This window comes from Gymnogyps californianus, chromosome 2 (assembly GCF_018139145.2).
Source record: "Gymnogyps californianus isolate 813 chromosome 2, ASM1813914v2, whole genome shotgun sequence".
NCBI classification, from domain to species: Eukaryota; Metazoa; Chordata; class Aves; order Accipitriformes; family Cathartidae; genus Gymnogyps; species Gymnogyps californianus.
Window position 1 is genome coordinate 14652676 of NC_059472.1, and position 16964 is coordinate 14669639.

Genomic DNA, 16964 nt, shown 5'->3' on the forward strand with positions numbered 1-16964 from the left:
TCTCCCCCATCCCACCGGGGGGAGTGAGCGAGCGGCTGGGTGGTGCTTTGTTGCTGGCTGGAGTTAAACCACGGCACATGCTGACTTACCTTCATGGCCAAAACCCTGCAAGCAGGGTTGAGACTGCACCTACTGCCACAGATCTTTTATCAGCAAACAAGTTGAGAGGACTGAGAGGACTGGTTATGCCTCCCCTGCTCTCTCCTCATTCATTGCGTACTATCGAGATTTGGAGACACAGTACAGGAAAGTGTTTGTGTAGCCCTTTATGTCCCTGCAGGCTCTCAAAAGGAGCAGCCACAATATAATTCCAGGTTAAAATGCCATCTTAGATATATTTGGCGAGAGCTCTCGGGTGCTGCTGAGACACTTGACTTAATTCTGCCACCAATTCAAATGGAGTGCTGGGCGTCTTTCCTGTCTCTGTTTGGATTTTAAATCCTCTCTGGATCCTGCTGAAATAATCTCTGCCAGAGACAACTTATCGCTAGGTATTACTGAAATACTCCCAAGGAGCACATTTCTTTCTTTCTTATTCTTGGCCTAGACCAGGTCACAAAAAATGGGAGGAATTTTAAAGAAAATTCCCAGAAGCAGATGCCAAGAATACTCCTCTTTTTGCCCCAAAGTCTCATCTTCCCCAGGTTTAGGGTGAGCAAGCTAAGCATGGCTTTGCTTCACCCATATCCCTGGTCTGTTTTCCAGGAGCAAAACATGAAGTGATGTGCTTTGTGCAGGTAGGATCACCTCCCTGCTTGGGGACAGACGTGAGACAGCATTCAGATGATGTGGAAGGCTGAACAGACTCTCCTGTCTCCCAGACATCCCGGGTAAAAACAGATGGATTGTTACTGGGAATTCCCTTGTTTAATATGTTGGCAGTAGGCTTCTACAGTGTTGGGGTTATATATATCTATATCTATATGTATAAAATAAGTATTCCACCTGCTGCATTTTTTAAAGACTTTCCGGTAACTAGTTTCATCTTCCTGTCTCCTCCACAACAAGTCCATGGCCAGGGAACCTGTGCGGTACATGAATTTAAGCACTTTTCCATAGCTGTCTCTCCCAGTGGCTTTTGCCAGCTCTGACCATTCAGCAGATATTTCCTCCAGGGCAGGACCCCAGGGACAGTTGGTAACAGCTCCACCACCCGTCCTACCTCCACGCTAAATCCCTGGACCCATAGGTGGGAGCAATTTGTTTCCTCTTCCAGCCTTGTGAAGTACCTGGCTTATGGCTTGGCGTTTGTGTACTGAGCACTTAACCAGAATCCAGGATAAAGTATTAAATATTTGTGATGCATGGTGAATGAATATAAAAGTAGGCGAGGAAGGACTGTTAACAAACCTTCCTCTAGACTAGTGGAAGGAAAATGGCAAGAGTGAGTGGAGGTTTTTCCTAGAGCCAGTACCAAAAAGCCAGCAAGTGTTTGAAGTAAATTAGTGATAAAGGGCTCATTATAGATACTGGAGAAACTTTAAGAAAATGAACTTGGAAAATTCCAGCTCTTTAATTTTTAGAGTTAACTCCTGCAGGAATGCTTAGGTTTTTATCTCCTTCAGTATTTTAGCAGGATATACTGTACTTACAATGAACAGAGGTTTGTGTTCCTTGTAAAGTAGAAGGTGTTTGATTTGTTGAGAAAATTTGTTCTCAGAAAAATAACTATGTGGTTTTATAAAAAAAGGTGATGTTTTTCTTTACACGTAGTAAACGAGATCCATTAGGAGCAGTTGACATGCTATTTTTCCCCCCGTGTTTTTCAGTTCTTGAGGTTCTGGGTTTTGACACTATCAAAGAGCCGGAAAATGTGCCAAACTTCCACTGTTTGGGGTACTGGCTGGTAAATTCCCCCTACCTGGAGCCACTGAGGATCCAGCCCCGGGGTCTGATCCTTGCACAGGGACTTGCTGTCCCTTCCAGAACTCCATGGAAAACAGTGGGGAACTCTGCAGTTGCAAAGGTTTGTCATCACTTCTGACCTTAGACTTGCATTTCAGATAGTCTAAACCTGTGTAAGGCTGTTGTTTAGGAACTTAGCACTATCTACCCAGGAAACTGAAAGCAGTGATGCACATACCGTATTCAAAATGGCAGGGGAAAAGGAGTTGCTAACTATTTTAAAGAAATTTAACCTTAAAAATCACATTCTTGATTATTCTGTGGCATTCCTGTTCTTCCCCAATAAATAAACTAAGCCTTAATCCACATAAAATAGATTTTACTAGAATGTAAGAATGCATGGGAAAGTATAAACCATTTACTGAAGGAAACTTGAACTTCCTGTGAAATGGAAACAATTTGAGAGCAGAACATTAAGATCATTCATTGATTATATTCATTGGCCTTAAACTTTTTATTTATAGACGGTCAGAAAAGATGGGAGAGGTGCTAGACATATCCCAGCCACAGTGTATATATTTCCATTATTGATGCTAAAACCCAAGTTATTTTAAAGAGGATTGGTGCCTTCAGCTTACCTTCTGCTTTTAATAAAAATAGCATTTTCATAGAAAAAGTAATAATGGCCTCCCTTCATTCCTCCAGATTCAGATTTTGCTGTAGACTTCAGTAATGGAGTAGGCACAAGGTACAAGGTAACACTTCCTAATGATTACTTTTATGCCTAGCCATGGCAATAAAATCATACTCCTTTTATATATATGTATATATATACACGTAAAATGTACCATATACTCTTTAAAGGTTAGAACATTCCATGAGTTATTGATGTGGTGGAGATACACTACATACACTGTGTATGTGCTCCAGACATATGAAAGTCGGTGGAAAGACTACGATGTTCCTCAGAGAGAATTGGATCAGCCTCCATATGATTAAAGAAATAGGTTAAACATTTCTGTTGCCCTAACTCACTGGATGTCAGGAATATAGAAAATGTGGTTCAGTTTTTCTTTCGTTAAATTTCACTTCTTTATTGGACATCTAACACAAAGCCTCTGAGTACTTTGTAGTTACTGCAAGAGATTAAATGCTTACACCTGAAGAAAAGCCATCTGATCAAAGATCAGGAGAGAAAAATATTATTATCAGTGATACAATCCCAACTTGACAAAAAAAGGGAGAAAAAACCCTCCATGGTAGAGATTGGGAAAAACTAAGAGAAAGAACCCCCCAAAAATACTCAAAGAAAGATGAATCAGCTGAAAATAATATGACTTGCAAAGCACTCTGAGGGCAACAGTAGGACATATGGGTGGGAGATTTCCATTAGCATCCAGACCCAAAGCTGCATCCAGCAGTCCCTGGGCTTTGCAGAGAGGATCTTGCTGTGATGAGTGAGATAGGTCTCATTGCCTGTGACAGTGCAAATACAGTGCATCTAGCAGGTGAAACTGGCTGCAAGTGTGCAGAGAAAAAGAATTCTCTAGACAATCATCTCAGGAAGTCCCTTCCCACCTCAACTATTCTGTATTTCTGTGATTTACGGCACCTTCAGCAAGCCTAAAATTTCTGCATTGTAGCGCTGAGCAGCAGCTCCCCATCCTATTGGGCCTACCTTGAGGCAGTGCTACATGGGTCCTGCTGTTAAGATGATTTGCTGCTGGAGAATCACCTGAGTTGACAAAGCAATGTGCTCTGCTGCTTAGATACCTGAAGGAAGTCCATCTAAGTGTAAGTCAAGTCTCATTTCTGCTGTTGAGGTTTGCTTTGCCTGTGTTGCAAAGTCACAGCATCATGGAATAGTTGAGGTTGGTAGGGAACTATGGATCTCTGGCCCAACCACCCTGCTCAAAGCAGGGACAGCTGGAGCAGGATGCTCAGGGCTGTATCTACTTGGGTTTTGGATATCTCCAAGGATGGAGCCTCTCTGGGCAGTCTGTTCCAGTGTTTGACCATATTCACAGTAAAAAAAAAGTGGGGTTTTTATGTTTAAATGGACTGCCTGTGTTTCAGTTTGTGTCCATTGCCTCTTGTCCTGTTACTAGGCACTACTGAGAAGAGCGTGGATCTGTCTTTTTTACTTTCCCCATCAAGTATTTATAGACATCACTGAAATCCCCTTGCACCTTCTCTTCTCCTGGCTGAACAGTCCCAGCTCTCTCAGCCTCTCCCTGTGTGTCAAATGCTTCAAGCCCTTAATCATCGTCATGTCCTCTTATTGGGACTCACTTTAGCATGTTCATGTCTCTCTTGTACTGGAGAGCCCAGCACTGGAAACAGTACAAGATCTGTCTCAGCAGTGCTGACCAAAGGGGAAGGATCACCTCCCTTGACATGCTGGCAATGCTCTGCCCAGCGCAGCCCAGAAGGCTGTTGGCCTTTTTTGCTGCAAGGACACATCATTGTTGGCTCATAGAATCATAGAACCACAGAATGGTTTGGGTTGGGAGGGACCTTTTAAGATCATGTAGTCCAATGCCCCCTGCCATGGGCAGGGACATCCTTTGCTAGATCAAGTTGCTCAAAGCCCCATCCAACCTGGCTTTGGACACTTCCAATGATGGGGCATCTACGGTCAGCTTGGTGTCCACCAGGACTCTCAGGGCCTTTTCTGCAAAGCTTGCTTTCCAGCTGTTTGACCACCAGAGTGTACTGGTGCCTGGGGTTATTCCCCCCTGGGGGCAGGACTTCGCATTTCCCTTTGTTGAACCCCATGAGGTTCCTGTCTGCCCAACTCTCCAGCCTGGTCAGGTCCCTCTGGATGGCAACATGACCCTCTGGGACATCAGCCACTCCTCCCAGTTTTGTATCATTTGCAACTTGCTGAGGGTGCAGTCTGTCCCATCATCCCAGTAGGGCATCAATGAAGATGTTAAAAATCCTACCAAGCTGTGATTGTTTTCCAAAATGATCAGTCTGGAGGCAAGACACTTAGGACATGCATCCATAGTCTGTGACTGTAGGGATCAAATAATACTTCACAGGCTCCTTGACAGATGTCTCCAGACTCTCTTGCAGGGGAACCAGTAGCCTTAGGTCCCCCCAGTATGCTGAGGGTTGACAGTAGAAGCAGTGTCCCCCTCCAAGAAATACACCCACAGTGCTGGGTCCGCCTTGAGTGACACTGCAAATGGCAGGGCAGAGTGAACCCAAGCAGGACCCCAGGGGCCCGTGATGATAACCAGCAGGGGAGGAGAGTGAGAACTGCACCTTGTGTTGAGATGTTGCATTTTCAATGCAGTAGAAACGTAACTGGCGTGTTGGAGACAGGCAGCCAGTCACTGGGACACTGAAAGTAAGGGGAAGGAGAGGAGGAAAGAGGCAGAGGTGCAGGCTTTTGAGTCCAGAGCTGGCTGGGGGGCAGATTTTGGTGGGGGGTAGTTGGCTGCTGCTATTTATTTCAGTTGTGAGTTTAGTGAAAATACGCTTTTATTTTAAAAAACTACTTTTTATAAATACACTTTTTTTTTCTGAGTGCATACTTGAATCTTATTAACAGTTTCTCATTCTAAGGGAAATGACCCATTGTGGCTCCAAATATTGGCTAAGCACTCAGATTAAAAAAAAAAGGTTTAAACTGTTTAGGAAAATGAATAGGATGGAGGATGAAACCTTACTGAAAAATAAACTGTAAATGATAGCCTCTTGCCATAAATCTGCTTCCCCAGATGATTTTCTTCACAGTATCCTCTAAAGACATTAGCAAATGCCAAGGACTTCATCTGTAGTTATTGGACACTGTGTGCTGCTGTCACTTGGCTTGGAAGTGCTCTGCCACACCATCCATGTAGGACACATCTGGCACCTTTCGCACTGGCCCTCTGGAATGTTGCTCTTGAACAAACAGCAAATCCTGACCCTTTTCCAGTCCCAAGTAAGACCCACCCAGAAAGGGGGACACCCACGCATGCTGTGATGATGTGTTGGGAGAGTCACCGCTCCTGTGCAGAACTGGCTCAGTTTGTGTAAACCTGGTCTGGTGTGTTAGCTTATGGCCTCTATAAATCTTAGGTCTTGTCAGCTGTAACTACTGTGCTTAATACTAAGGAGCCATGAAATGCAAGGTGATTTCAGCAAAAGCCATGTGGGGATGGAATAATGTTGGAACTGGGAGTCGGTTTTGTTCTGACTTGCGTGCAGAGCTGTCGGTGTAAACCCCAGCGTGAGCACTTGGCAAGGAAATTGTAAAAAAATGACTTGCCAGAGGCTTGCAGTTTATGCCTGTATACATTTCTGTGGCGAAATTTCATGCCTGCTAGCCAAGCCGACTTGTAGTCGGCACTTCATTGGGAAGACTCCTCGCAGAGGCGCGCCTGTAGCCTTCCTGAGACGCCTGTGCCAGAGCCTTTGCCATTGGCATCCCAGTTCTGCTTTTCATTCTGGGACACTCAATGCCTTGGAGCATCATAGAGTCAAAGCGATCATCAAAAATGTCTTTTTGGCATTCCAGAGCGATGTGATACTGCATGGGTTTACATCATATAAGCGCTGAGCCTTAGAGCAGAAAAATCATAAAGAAACTCCTTGTGGAAATGCACTTCTCTAACCCTCTTTCCCTGTCATGGCTTCTGATTAACCAAGACGGGGAGATGCTTTGGAAAAGCCAGAGCATATTAATGAATGGATTTGCATGCCAAATTTCTGTCCCTAATAATAAAAAATTTTCCCTGAAATGTCTAAAGGCTGACTGTACAATGGGAATTTTGCTCAATTAAAAATCACAAAAGGATCGCTACTGGGGTCATCACTGAATACTCTGCAAAAGAGCAATGAGGTGTCAGGGGATAGAGTGTGGCACACTCTATGGAGAGAGCTGCTTCTCATCCCCACAAGGTCCTGCAGCTGTCAGAGAGTATGCAGACATCCTCCAAGATAGTCCTTTGGGATTTCATGGTCTGCTTCCTAGTGAGTCAACAAATAGAGTCCACCCGCAGAGCGACAGGGCAGGCATGAGCTCAGTATATAGAACAGCATGTCTTTATTAACAGAAGAAGGTGAATAAATAGCTTGTGCCTTACTTGATAGTGCAGGACTTCTCACAGCAAGTCTTGCAACTCACTGCAGGTAGCCTCTGAGTTGGGGTCTTGTTTGCCTTGAAAGAATTGTTCCCCATAATGGCTGTCTGTGGATACATCCCACACATTGTCCCACATAGTGACGTAATTCTCTACCGGTGAGTTCTGCAACAGCTTGAGGGAAGAATTTGCCTCATTTAGCACTGGTCTCCGCTCCAGGTCTTCCAGTATTGCTTAAAACCACATGAAATTCAAAAACTAGACCAGATGCCAACAGGGAGAGCGAAGCAGGGTATTTCCTACTAAGCTGCACCTCAGCATCGCTGCTGGGTGTCGGTGAGGGTGTGGGTACCTTTGCCCTGGGCGTAGCAATATTTGCACAGTCCTTGCCTGCAAGCAGGGGTGTAATGAGGGTGAAGCACTATGATGAGCATAGCACCCTGTGCTATGGGAACTCCTCTTGAGATTAAAGTGAAATACTGCACAGGACTGTTCAAATTAGGAACAGAAGGGGAAGCACAAGTAGCAGCAATTGCCTTTTAGTCATTTGGTATGTGCATCCTCATCTCTTGGACCCTTTTCCAGTGGATTTTGTCACATGGTACCTTTAAAATGAAATGGAAATTAGCTATAAGCACAGCAGTGTCTCCTCGCCATGCACTGGGGCACCTTACCTGCCTTCTCACTCTGAATCCAGTCAGGAAACTCCACTTTGGGTGCTGAGCACCCATATTTAGGTATGGCAACATGCACAGTGGTCGTAATTTAGGCCTCTGAGGAGCTGGCTGTTCATGACTTAAAAAAGCAATGGGATTTTTAGGCTTTCACATCACATACATGGTTTTAAAAATATGCCCCCAATTTAACTCACGTGGCATGTTGCTACTGCTGATGCACTACATTTCCTTGGTAAAGTTTTCTGTTCCTCTGTGGATAAAACCTGTGAAGGACTACTTGAAAGATGAACTACAGCCTGCTCTCCTAGTGGCAGCGTAGCTTTCCTCCAGTATCCTAGAAAAAAGCAGCAGTAAATCTCAGGCCAAGTGTCATATGAGGTAAGAGAGTCTATCTGACATAATTTCTTTCTTAGAAACTTGCAGTGTTGAAAGTCTTTAAACTTCGGCACTTTGCCAAAATCCACAATCCCCACCACAAAATTAGAAGATATCTAAAAAAGAAGTCCCTTTCCAGGAATGACACAAACAGAAATGAACACAGTTAGAGGAAAAAATCTCCCACTGTTCAGGATAGATTAGACAGAACATTTCCCTTTTAACTTAAAGGGCACCGGGGATTTGGCCATACATTTTAGTGAGTCTTAGAGAAATTATTATTTTCCAATTACAATTCTCAGACCTGAGTTCTGCTCTTCCCACAACTGATTATTTCCCAGAAGTCACATTTTTCACATTTCAGTTTGGTTTCTTTGATACTGAACTAGCTGAAACCAGGAGTCTGAAGAGAAGAAAAAACTAAGACACCTAGCTCTGAAGAAAGTCTTTGTCCCTTTTCTGCACTTACCAGAATTCAGTAATTTACCAAAACTGCTCATAAAGACAACCCAGGCAAATTCCAGCAAGGTTGACCATCATTCTGTTTGGTTGAATTTTACAGCATCGTTTTAGGCCACTTAATATAAAAGAATCTGCTCCTGCAAAAAACATGGTACAGCTTCAGTTCAGTTCACATTTCCAGTTCATTTGTTTGTGGCTTTCACAGAGACGACCTGTTTTTCTTTTCTTTGGTGAAGTTTATTATACTGTGGGCAAAACATCAAAGGGGAGAGCTGGACTGAGCTGTAGAGTAAGCCACAAGGGGCACACTATTACACTGGAACAGTCAGTATTTTTCAAATGCTAAAGATAGGAAATATTTTAAATCCTTTTTTCCCCTTTCTGCTGGATGTGCTGCTCAGTACACCCTGCCCGCGTCCATGGAGAGAGCTGCCAGCTCCCTTCGGGACGGGTGCCCTCCGTGAGGCCAGCAGGCCAGGATGGGGCATGCAGCAGCATCCTTGGGACGGCAGCAACAGCCAGGGTGGGGACGTCCAAAATTGCTGTCGGGAGCAGGCTCACCTGAGACCGCATCTGGGGACAGATCTCAGCACACCGTGTGCTGTGAGAAGAGCGGAAAATTCATCCAGGCTGACAGTGGCTATGGGCACTAGTAATGATATCATAGTCCAAGAATTTGACCATGTTCTCCAGCTATTAAAATTTTAACCTCTAGCCTGTCAGAGATATTCTACAGCCGTTTGGTAACAGAAGACAAGGACACAATGGGAAAATGGTCATCACCTGAAGTTTATTGATGGCTGTTGCCATGTGAATGCAACACCCCTTTATTCACTATGGTACAACTTCAGCATGTGTGTGTGTGTGTTTGTGAGCAATTTCAGCCTTGATGAAAGTGTGGTGTTTAAGGATCTCTTTTGACAGTGGGAGAGGTGAGTTTAATCCCCTTATGTGAAAGGAGGACGAAAACACCAGTCACTCAGGGGAGAGTTTTTATCACAGGAGTGTTATATGAAAAGGTAAAAACAAAAGGACTTCTCCTTAGACCTTGTTTTCAGTGAAATTCTTCCCCCTCTAGCTACAGGCTTTGTTTATGTGTGTTACCAGCACAATAGCATGAGCTAGAAGGTCACTTGTCTCCCTTTGGATTTACATGACATTATTGCTAAAGCCAGCAGGCTGGAAAATGGAAAGCTTTCCAGGTCTGCCTCGTCTCCTGTTAAAGACAATCCAGGAGGCTGTGCAGCCTCTGTGCTCAATGGCCAGAGTTATACTGAATCCCGTGGCTACTTGCTACCCTTTAATGCCTATTCGAATAAAAGATCTCTCTGAGGGAAGCGTGTTATTGTGAACCTCTCTGAAGCACTGGTGCTGGAAGTCTGTTCCCTCCATCTGCCCTCATATGCTCGTATCTCTCTCAGAGATTTCTCATTGCTCTCATCATCAGAGTTGTCCCTCACCATCATGATGGCTGCTGGGTAAAGAAAAACAAAGCATAAAGGTTAAAAAAGAACTTTAGTTAAAGACCAGGTTGGATGCTCAGCTGATGTGAGCTGGAACAGCTGGACAAGCCAAGAGAGCTGCCCCACAGCAGCAGGAGAGCTCCTCAGCTTCAGACCTCCAGGAAAGCAGTACATATGCTCAGGAAAGGGGGGGACTTTAAAAGTGGCAAATACTTCTCTCACTCAGTCAGTCTGAAAAGCAAACCGCATCCTCATTTACTTCAGGAAAATGCCATTTAGATTGTAATTGAGAAAATTTGGTCATAACAATACAAGCATTTTTCAGTGATGATCATACAGCTGAAATTTTGTCCAAAAAAGGCATCATTCCTTTGGTGTCAAGGGGACTTGTTTGGTGGGAAGGGTTAAAGATGCTATGGCTAGAGCAGGAAGCGTTGCCTATCATTAAGGAAACGTAACACTTTCCTTTGAAAGACTTTTTCAATTGCTTATGATTTGCCAGATTTTAAACCGATTAGGCTGAAATTCTCCATGCTGGTTGCTTATTTTCTGCTGAACTGTCTGGGAAAGGTTTCATCAGAAGTCACTCAATCCTTTCTAAAAGAGCAACTGAGAAAAACTGCTTTGCCTATAGTGAAAAAACTCAGCATTTTGGTGATGTAGCAAGGACTGAGTGTGTAGGTGAGGCTGTATCCCGCAGGGGAACTTTGCCATTTGGAAGAAGTCACAAGCTGCATGTAAGAGATGGTGGGTGGGTCACACCAGTGAGCCGTCTAGCCCACTGCTCTGTTTCCAGGGTGGCAAGAGGAGATGCCGTTTAGGAAGAACATGTGAGGCTGGTTGTTATGTGCAGCCCTTTCCCCTAGTACACAGCATCCACAACTGTTGGATTAGGGATACTAGAGGGTATGTTCCTGCCTCATCCTTTTAGCATAAAGACCTATTAATTTGTCTAATCCCTTTTTGAACATGCTAATACTGTCTGCCTCCACAAGCTCCTGTGTTGGCAACCTCCAGAGGTTCACTACCCACTGTGTAAGCAAGTACTTTCTTTTATCTCTTTTAAACTGATCTTTTGCTAGTTGCCTCAAGTGTCCCCTAGATCTCATATCTGGTTCTTGTAAATAACAGTTGTATGTTTGGTTTAACCAGCACATTCATCATTTTGTAAATCATGATTACATCACTCCATCACCTCCTTCACTCCAGAGCAGAGTCCCAGTATTTTCAGTCCTTGTAAGGCAGCAGCTTCAACATCTCGACCATTTTTGCTGCCCTTTAACTCTACTACAAGAATGCACCAGCTTTTTATGTAGCAGCAACAATACACCCTCTGTCCTGTTCCTAATAACTTTCTTACGAGTTCCAACATTTTATTGGATTTTGTTTGCCATTGCATACTGAGCTGATGATTTCAGAGAACCATCAGAAATGGCTCAGAGATCTCTTTCCTAAGTTGTAACTCTCAGTTCCAAGTCTGATAATTTTTTCCTAGCTGCATTGCCCTGGATTTATCTGTATTAAAGTTCATCTGCCACCTTTGAGCCAACTCAGTTTGGTGAAGTGCTCATGGCCTGCGCAGAACTTGACTGTCTGAAAGAACTTAGTATCATCTGCAAACTCTGCGATGGCAGGGACTCCATGGTGTGAGCTGGTTCAGTTGCCATTTTAAATGAGTTGACTTGGTTAACTTTTATAACTCCCTAGGAAAAAGAAATCCCTCCAAAATCCCCTTAAGGTTTGAAGGCTAGTTTCCCCTTTTCTAACCTAGTGGAGCTCCATGGATTTCAATCACAAATGATTTATAGAGGCTTATAAAGCCAGCTGTGTCCTGTAGGGAGAAGAGTGAAGGATGTTGTCTCCAGCTGCCTCTTAACTCCTCAGAAAAGAGACTTTGATTTATATTAGTGTCCTGGGATTGTTCTTGATAAATATGAAATTTGTAATATAACCATACAGACAGAAGTATGCAGTAGTGTATGGCGCTATGCTGTTGCTATGTCTGCTTACAATAAAAAGATGAAAATGTAAGCCCCGTCCTTTCAGATGAATCACATAAGTTGTAATGAGTATTCCTAATTGCACTCCGGGGAGCTTTGCTTATGTAGAAATTAGGGTATGCAGAAGCCCTGAAGTACGACCTGCGAAGGATGTCCCTGGCGCCGGAGTGCGCAGACAGTGAAGGGCTTTCTGGGGTTGTAGCTCCATCTACTGGTACTAACTGGCCTGGTCGCCACCTTTTAGTCACGGGCTACAAGTAACTCGTTCTCTTCAGAGGTCTTCTTTAATGAAAAAAATGATGGTTTATAGGAAGGAGGTAAACTCACCATGAATCCCTTCTCCTGATATCCTTTCAGCCAGCAGAGGTACTCGGATCTCCGAGAGACTCCTGTAACTTGGCGATATCGTAGCAGTTCTTCACCTTAGGAGTTTCATGTGATGTTGCACCTCATACACCCTGTCCAACATTGCCAACCCTAAACCATTCACAACCCATGAGTCAGGTCCGTCAAAATAATGAGATTCTACAAGTGCTGGATTTTTATCTTGGAGTCTTCACACTTTCTAAGCCTGCCATGGCCACAAATGCTATTTTTCCCTTAACGGCAGCAGCTATTCCAGCAGTAACTTATCCCAGCAGCAGGATCCTTAACAGAAAAAGCAAATGACACAAGGCCAAGGAATTTGTAATACCATTTGTTTCAAAGGTCAGCTCTATTTAGTGCTGAGGGAAAATTCTGTTCTTACTTCCATTAGTGAAATTCCTCGCTGGCAACTGGACCTCAAAAGAAGTTGCATTTATATAACTAAAAGAAAAATTTGGCCTCTTGTTCATCATGAAATTTCTCTCTGCAGTAGCTCTGTCTTTTTCTAAGAACATTTGCTCCAGTTAAGACCCAGGCTCGTTGTTTGACAATTTCATTATTGGGGTACATTTCCTTTTTATACTAGGTCAGGGACTGAACCTTGGGCTTTGGCCCAGAACAGCTGTCACTACTATGGGTCGGGTCAGGCATGTCTGAGCACTCAGATGACACCTGTGTCCAAGTCCTCCTCCTTTCTGTCCTCCAGCTCGTCCAGGGCACATGCTGATTGGAGCCAGGGAACAGAGAGGAAGAGGAGAACTACTCCTGCCCTTCTTCCAACTCCTAGAGCTAGTACCGAGTTGGGAAGTGGACCTGGGAAATGGACAACGTTTCCCCTTCCCCTCTGCTCCTGAATTTTGTGTTAAAGCATCTGGTGATGATTCACCTTGCCTCTTATTCAAACAGCCCAAGGCTCTAAGCTGGTCCTACAGGTTCCCCAGGGCTTCAGATCCCAGGCCAAGGTATTTACAGTTTGAAAAACAGGTATATTAAGGAGTCAGAAGCTGGATTCAATGCCAGATTTAATACAGGGGACAAATGTAGCCAAGTACTAAGGTTTTAATCTCCTTTTCTAATCAGTAGGCCTCCCACTCCATTTCCCCATTTGCCATAACTTTGGATGTTATCTTGGTGGAACCATCTTGAGACCATCTGTGCCCTTTAGTGCTACTGAACAGTGAATCATACCCCAATACACCACATCATTGGTTTCTGGGTTGTCCAGCCTGTCCAGATCATGCTGCAGCTCCCTGCTTTCTTTCCAAAACCAGGAAAGAGGCAGGGAGAAGAGACGATGCTTGTTTAGGTCTTACCGTGGCACAGAGTTGTGACCTAGCTGGGCTGTTCACCTGGACCCAAGAGTCTGGAAATACTTCCAGGTCATGCGATTTGGGAATAATAAGACCTATGATATCATTAATTACATTATTAATTTACGCTAAAGTATGTTTTCCACTTGAAAAGTAATCACAAAGAAAAATGGCTATGGTCCATGGCTATGGCAGCAAAGTGTTTATAGAAACAAAACACTTTTTGCCTCATTAGTTTGTCTCGTAAAGCTTATTGAACCTAAAACACCACCTGTAACAAAGTAATATTAAAAGCCAGTCATTCGTGGGCACTGCAAGTACAACTGCCCAAGCATGGAATCAGATCACTAGGAAGCCCCAGCACCTTTGTACAGGGCAACGGGGCTGTGTGAGGTCCTGGCTCGGCAGCAAGGGAAGCGCAGAAGGATCCTTTTCTCTGCAAGGAACCCCTCTGGGCTTGTTCTGATCTGCTGTTTATTGTGCCACACCACTGGTCCAGTGACATAGGCCACACCTTGCTGAGATGACCAGGAAAAGGTGTTTGGATGAAATTAAGATCTCCAGTAATTCTTTTAAGACAGTCATTTAAGATATGTAATGCTACAATCACGTATGGATCCACAGGGCTCAGTCCTTGCACAAGAGCCTCTCTTGGAGGCAGGCACAAGGGGTCTGACACTGGATGTGCTGGACATAAGTGTATGAATATTTTGTCCACAGTCCCCAGAATCCTTATAGATATTTGCAATAATCCCACAGCAAGAAAGGTGTTAAAACCACACCTAGACACAATCTGACTTGATCATTGTGTTCCCTTGAAAGGTAGCTTGACAAGTTAGTTGCCAAGACTTAGCTCAGGTTTCTGAACTGAAAGGTGCTGCGTCCTGGCAGGCTTGAGGCAGGTAATATTTTGCTAATGCCAAGAATTTAGGGCTCAAACATGTTGTATAGCAGGAAGCAGCTGAAACGGGCAGATTCCTGAGGACCTGTTTCCTCTCTTAAGATGTAGGAGGTAGATCAACACCTCAAACAGGAACTCTATGTCGTGTATTTACAATTGGATAATCGAAATTTAAGGTCAGAACACCCAGAAACTACGATGTTTGATCTAGGAATGCCAGTTTGGCACATTAAACCTCCCTTTGACTCATAATCCTTCACAAACAGTCATTCTACCTTTTAACCCCATGTAACTAATTGCCAGAGTAATACCACCATGACAGAGACAGAAGTGGGACAGGTCACATACAATCCACGCCATGCCGCTTCCTTCCTGCCCACAGCCGGCAGCAGTATGGGCTGCTGGGCACGGCACTGACCTCTCACTTGAAAAACCAGATTTCCTTTTCCTCCTCCACCACACATCTCCTGTGCGAGGCCTTTGGCAAACAAGTTGCTTAGTGTCTCTGTGTCCGAGTTTCCCACCTGTGAAATGAGAACAGCACTTCTCTTTCCAGGAGCACTCTGAAGATAAATGCAGTAAATTCTGAGCTGCTCAGGTTAGAAGGGGGTTTAGATAAGCACCATAATGGACCAAAAGAAACTTAACCCAGTGGGAGAAAGGGGAACAGTCATGCTGAACTCAACTTTTAAAAAAAAATGTAAATACTTTCCATTGCTGTTTACTGATTTTAACACCTCAGATTTGCTTTTTCTTCTGATGGTTTTCTTTGTGTCTCAACAAAGACCAATGTGTCATGACCAATTGTACAAAAATACAGCTAAGAAAGAAATACAACATGCTCTCACTTTCAAGTTTTTCTTTTTGTAAGATTGAAAAGAGCAATGTCCTATTTGCATCTCAGTTTGAGAACCTGTGGTTCACCGTTATCCACAGACAAGACCTGGGAAGCCTTTCTGTACAACTTGGACAGCCTGGCAATGGAGCGTGAAATGCATCAGGACACTAGTGTTCAGAGACCAATTTCACAGTACATAGATAAAAATGGAACAGATGAGCTATCAGAGTTTTAAGCTCTCTTAACATTTTTTCAAATTCAGATGGGAAAATGATGAATGTCAACATTTTTTAAAGTTATAAAGCAAATGCAAAAATACAACGGTTAGAGCAAGTGCAACGGGAGTCAGCACTGTCATCTGGTTTTGGAAGCTAAAGAGAAAGAAGACACTGGTCTGTTGATTTTCCAGTGTTTTTTCTTTAACTTTCTATGAAGGGCACAGATTTGTGTGATCACTGGTTCTGCTTCTCTCACCTTTTACAACTGTGTTTTACAGCTGCATTTTAAGGCAGCATTTTACAGCAGCGTAACTTTACTCACATCAGCAGTTATAACCAATGTACACAGCCAGAGAAATGATGAGAATCTGAATAGACTGATCCTGTACATATCAATAATCACTGCAGGACCTGTGTCACTTTGGGTTATTTCCAGGCATTCAGCGAGACAGAAACAGAGTCAGGACTTCTGTGAAGCACTTGCTGTACACATGTTCTGAGCAAGTTCTAACAAAGTTTTAGCTTTCTAAAATGTGCACTTTCATTTTTCTTTAGCAATAAGCAACAAACTGTTGCTTCTCTCTGCACCCTTTGAAGGAAAGTGTCTTTAGAGAGAGCTTATTAACCAGCAGCTACTACACAGTGGTATCCAAAATACCATGAAATATTTTCTGATTCTAAGAGTAGGGACCTGCATGGTATCTTAGATATTCCTGCACTGCAGCTTCACATCAAATTGAGATGTTTGATGAAAACACTATTTGGCATCTGTGGCCTCATTCCTTTCACCTTAAATTCATTGAGATAAATTATCTCCCTATGTCCTCCCCTAATCCTTCCATTCTTTGGAAAGGTCTAAGCTTGCGTTCTTCAAGGTCATAGGCTTGGGCAAATTTTTGTACAGGGAAGAGTGAGATTTATTAGAACCAGCTTGCATATGTCACCTATAATACCTATCACAAGGACTATGTGTTATTCCCGTATCAGTATTTGCATACAGACATCCCAGCATGCACGTACCATTTCTGAGTCACACCTATCTTTTTAGCTCCCTGTATGAAGCAATACAGAATTAACTACTGGCTTCCCCCTCCCCCCCCCCGCCTTTTTTTTTTGAAAGAATGCAACTGCTTGTTCTGGTGTGTGCTTCCTTAGATCTTCCTCAAAGTACAGCAGAACTCCATGCATACTAACAGAAAATTTCCATTCTTTCCCTCCTTTTCAGCTATGAAAGCCATTCTTCATTACTGTAGTTTTTACCTTTATCTCTTCTCTGCCCTTTGTTTGTCTTTGATACTTAAGAGGGAAAGTTCAGCCTTTCCTCACTATACAAAGGGTTTCCATGCTACGCTAACCACACTCTGCTATCTAGACTTCTACAAGTAGCTTAAGAGACTTGAATAGCACCCATCAATCATGATCTTTACACCT